Source organism: Gavialis gangeticus, unplaced genomic scaffold (genome assembly GCF_001723915.1).
Source record: "Gavialis gangeticus isolate Ggan-Ray unplaced genomic scaffold, GavGan_comp1, whole genome shotgun sequence".
NCBI lineage: Eukaryota > Metazoa > Chordata > Crocodylia > Gavialidae > Gavialis > Gavialis gangeticus.
The window spans coordinates 7521963-7527200 of record NW_017729001.1 but is presented as its reverse complement, the minus strand read 5'-3'; the positions used below and the strand labels follow the sequence as shown (position 1 = coordinate 7527200).

At 43.7% G+C, this 5238-nt stretch overlaps 1 long non-coding RNA gene across 1 annotated transcript in view; it reads left to right on the top strand.

Annotated features, from left to right (window-relative positions):
- LOC109290648 overlaps window positions 1–4978 on the top strand; it is an 11925-nt gene extending 6947 nt beyond the window's left edge. Inside the window, exon 3 of the long non-coding RNA XR_002095641.1 lies at window positions 4923–4978. This is a non-coding gene — a long non-coding RNA (uncharacterized LOC109290648). The remainder of the gene's footprint in view (window positions 1–4922) is intronic.
- The last annotated feature ends 260 nt before the right edge of the window (window positions 4979–5238 follow it).

Sequence of the window (5238 nt, the reverse complement as noted above, 5' to 3'; positions counted from 1 at the left end):
CACATTGCTTTAACATTGTAAATATACCAATAAATCATTGCTGTATCTCTCTAAGTGTGTGTGTGTGTGTGTATGTATCGAGTGGTCTTTGTGGAAAAACATGGGTTTTGGGGTATTTTAAAAAATGGATTTGGGATGCTGCTGAAGCAGTCCAGCTGGCACATGGGGTAGTGCCCCCAGGTACCAAGTGGCTGAGCCCCAGAAGCTCTGGAGAGTGAGTAGCCCTGAGTTACTTGCCAGGACAGCTTTTTGTACTGCTGGGGACAGCCCAGGTGCTGGCCCCGGGCTCTGGCTCCCCCTGGCTGCAGATCTGGGAGGAGCCAAGCAGGGTTATTTTGCCCCAAGTGGCACAATTTGCTTCACAACAAAGTGCATGTCTGAGTGTGTGTGCTGAGGCAAAAAGCCCCAGCTCAAATTTGCACCGCTTCTATTTTAGCTGTTGCAAGTGCACGTGCTTGCATGTGTGGACATGCCCTGTAAGGATAGTGAGGGCCCTGGACAGAAGCTAAAACATCAGCCTCTTCGTCACACTCATAAATGTAATGTCTTGCATTTCTACCTTGCTCAAGAAAGCAGTTCCACATGAGAAATAAATACACCCATTTAAGTAACTAGAATGCATTTTTAGCAAATGGAACATGGCAAAATCATCCCAATTATTTCAAAACAGTTATTTCTTGCTTTTGTAGGAAAAAAAGTCCTCAATTATCAGAGGCATCAAAAGGAAGTGTTGTTCTCTGGCCAGCGGTGGTTGTCATTCTTGTGCTCCTCCCCCCCGCCACCATGTTGGCACCCGGAATTATCCCCATACTTGTCCACCATGCTACTGTCAATGTTTACGGTGAATACCAAATTACATCCAATATCCTCTTTAATGGATATGTGTTCCTGACTATTCAGATATTCTTGTGACATTGGCCATGTCTACATGAGAAGCTACTGTGCATTGGTTACTGCACATTTATTTAGTACTTGTATATACAAGTATTGTATAAACAGGTACTAAATAAATGTACAGTAACCTGAGTTACTGCACAGTGACATGAGAGAATGCCTTTTTGTGATGCTACTACACAGTAGCATTGCATCATGGTTTTTGCCATGTGATGCTACTGAGTAGTATCAAGCTTCTGCACAGTCAGTGTCCTAAAGCTGGCCCCCAGGAGTGTTTCTAGCAAAGTAAACCTATGGCTTCTTCACCTCTGACACCTGGCCTTTTGGTCACAGAGCTGCATGGTTATCTGTGGTCCCCCAAAGAGCTATTTTCTGTCTTAACTTCTACAGAGGGACTTTACTTCTTTAAGGGGATAGAGTGCACCTAGAGTCACACAAAGTGAAGTAGGCAGCTTTTATTAAAGAAAAACAAACAACCTTTATTAGCTGAAGTAATACAAGAGAGAGTTCTTGGGCCCAAAGCCCAGACTAAGTCCCAGGCAGTCTCTGTTGGGTAACAGAGACCTGGTTACTATTCTCTCTCAAGTCTCTCAGGCTCCTCTCATCCTGCTTTTCTTTCTCCCCCTCTTGTCTCTGGGAGTATTTTCTTTAGGCAGCCTCTTTGTACTGAGGGTTCAGTGACCTTCCTTGGTACCAAAAACAGCAGGGAGTTTTCTCAGTGCTGAGCCTGAAGTCCACTTGGTGCTATGCTGGGTCTTGTTAAGCAAATAAACCAATTGAGCTCTTGATGGCCCATTCCCCAAAAAGGGTGTTGTTACACATTACAGTTAGGTTGTGCTGAAAAGAGGTGGCATTTAAGTTAGGCTGTTGTCTGAGTAGTTGCACTTTAAGGGTCAATACCTTCTCTGACATGCCCTACTCAAACTTGCCACTGGAGGACTGGAAAGCAGGGGTGTAGCTAGGAGCTGCCAAGCTCCCCCTGTTCACCAGCTCACTGGGTCTCCGGATGATCACTGTCTGTCACAACTTCCTAATAATCTTCAAACTTGAAAAGCTTCTCCTGAAATCATAATTAAATACTGGCCAAAAGAAAACTCAAGGTAATGGTAAGTTTTGGTTTGAAATCCAACAACTTTTCCTTGTAAATAGGTGGCAACTCTAGTGCCTAACTCCATACATCATGTAGCAAGACATTTGCAACTTTGAAATTCAAGTCACCGGTATCAATACTACATGTGTTTTAGATCTAATTGTTTGCTAATTTCACTTCAGGTGTTCACACCTATGGCCGTCCTCACATTTCTGATGCTAAAGAGCAAGCCGATGAACTGTAGAAAATTTCCAGCTACAAAAATTTTTTATTTAGGCTAATTATGACTGCCTCAATTAATAGAAGGAAGAATTCTCACTTCAGGTATTTTTAAAGTCCTTCATCTGCACATCCATACTCAGACTTTCTCTCTTGAGTGTTTGTCTTTTCATAATATGTTATTTCAGTGTTCATTTGCCCTGCAATTTCCCATGCACCAGATGCAAACCTATTTTCTCTGAACTATTTCAGCTGGTATTTCTTTCAAATATAGCAATAAGAAATTGAAACCAATGTCTCAGACAACAGCATTTTGTTCAACAAAGGTGGAACTTCAGTCATTTTATGCCTTTTCTGATGCAAAGACTGTAACTAAATGAGGATACATTGCCAAGAGCTTAGTTCTTTTTCCATTAAATCCATCACTTAGCACCACTGGCTTATGAGTGTTTCATTACCACTGCAGGGTGATTTGTTACTGTACACATTATTGTGTCCAAAGTAGAACTGCTCCATGAACCACTGCAGTTAACACTGGGTACTACAATTTTCAGGCACTGACTGATTGGATGAAAGCAACAGTCAGCACCTTTCAAATCAATACTGTGTGCTTGTCAAGCTTGGCAGAAAACATATGGAAAAAACTATCCTGCATGCAAACAATCATGGAGATACAAAATTGACTTATGATCTAAAAAAACAAAACAAATCAATAAACCTAATCATTGTTATGTACCTATTATGAACAAACAATGATGACGGAGAATGAATGGTACTGTTTTATACTGACAACTAGTGAATTGCCTATGATGGGGGATGGGGCGGGCACAGACGGAGGTGGGGGAAGCTTGCTAACCCTAACACCCACCCTTGTACTGCCACCACCTCCCAGGACTGGGGGGGAGGGGGTGCTGGGGAGAGCTTGCCCCACTATCCCCTCCATCCCCCTCTACCAGAACCCCATGCTGCCACCTCCGAAGAGCAGAGCCGGGGCGTAGCAGGGGGCAAGGCCAGCATCCCCCCCGCTCCATCCCTGCTGTCATGGTGATGTTCCACTGCTTCCGAGGAGCAGGGCGGGGGGGGGAGGCCAACAGTGCTGGCCTTGCCCCCACACTCCATCACCTCTGTCCCTGTCATCATGGCAGTGCTCCACTGGCTGCCACCACCTCCTATCTGTAATGCTCTTGGAGCACTCTGATTGGTTGTTTTAAGTAACCAATTAGAGTGCTCCAAGAGTGTTACAGACAGACAGAAGGACAAAGCCCTTTATTATATTAGAATTATTATATTAGAATTGTCATACAATTGAATAGATCATGAACTAGGTTAGCCAGTTTAAGTGACATATACAATATTATTATCAATGTATATGTTAGATTTATGTTCTTACTACTCTGTAGAGTTGAGTTAACTCAGTCTACAGGAGTTCTCCATGGCTTGAGGCCCAGGCAGTTGCCCTGGTTGTTCACCCCTAAAACCACTGGTGGCTTCTACTTCTGTTTCTCTCTCTGGCTGCAGAAGGATGAAGTTGGAAGTAACTTGATTTTGATCATGTCTGTGTTGTTGCCTCTAAACCATCCATGTAGCTGGTAGAAAAATGAGAATCAGTATTGTGACAAATTTGGAAATGTTTCATAGTTTTATAGTTGTCAGGGTTGGAAGGGACCTTACAGCTCATCAGGTCCAGCTCCCCTGCACTTGGGCAGGAAAGATTGCTGGGATCAGATGTCCCCAGCAAGATGGGCATCAAGGTGCTTTTTGAAGATCACCAGGGTGGATGATTGTACCCCCTCTGGGGGGAGCCTGTTCCAAACCTTTGGCACTTGACTTGTAATGACATTTTTCCTGATGTCTAGCCTAAAGTGATCCTCAATCATCTTGTGCCCATTATTTCTTGTCCTCCCCTGGGCAGATGCTCCCCCAGGCTCTCATGTAGGCCTTTGATATACTTACAGGTTGCCACCAAATCCCCTCCGAGTCTTCTCTTCTCCAGGCCAAACAGTCCCAAGTCTTTCAGTCTCTACTCATATGACCTGGTCTCTAGGCCTCTATTCATGCTCATAGTCCTTGGGTCTTGTTTAGATGTGGTGCTAGCAAGCGTACCACTGCTGATCCTGTAAATGTGTTGTAGATTATTTCTCCCCAGATGGAGCACTTTACATTTCTCCATGTTAAATGACATGTGGTTGAGGTCTGCCCACCTTGTGAGCCTGTCCAGGTTGGTCTGTATTGCCAGCCTGTCTTTGAGTATGACCACACTCTCCCATAGTTTGGTGTCATCAGCAAACTTTGCTGGTTAACTTTTAATACCCAAATCCAAATTGTTGATGAACACATTGGAAAGCTCTGGTCTGAGTTCTGAGTTCTGAGCCCTCCATGGTGGCTATCCTTCAGAATACTGCCTTCTGCTGGCCTGTCTGTAATGGATGCTTTGACAATTTTCTCCAGGATTTTACCAGGGATTGAGGTCAAACTGAGTGGCTTTTAATTTTCCAGGTCCTCCTTTCTCCCTTTCTTAAAGATAGGCACCAGGTTGGCCTTCTTCCCATGTTCTTGGACCTCTCCCGAGTGCCACGAGCCTTCAAATAACTTTGCCAGTGGTCATGCGATGGCATCAGCAAGTTATTTTGGAACTCTTGGCTGTAGTTTATCTGGTCCTGCTGACTTGTAGGTATTTAGCCTTTGTAGGTGCTCCCCACAAGATCTACACCAACTACAGGGGGTGGTCACCCCCACCATGATCACCCTGTATCCTGTCAAGCAGGCTAACACCTTTCAATTGTTTCTGTTCAAAGTAGAAATATTTTCTATTTTATAAAAAAAAAAATGTTTACAAAATATTTTTAGTAAATCATTCAAAATTTTCTCCTCCCCACAAAAAGCCTATAATCTGCAGGGCCTCATCCCCTTACACCAACCTTTTTTCTTTTCCTTTTTCTATTCAGTATCTTTTGAGTGTCTCTAACTTTGTGACACATTTTCATTTTTTTCTTTGATACTCTTTCACTTGCCCAAAGTTGGAAAGTTTGGGAAAG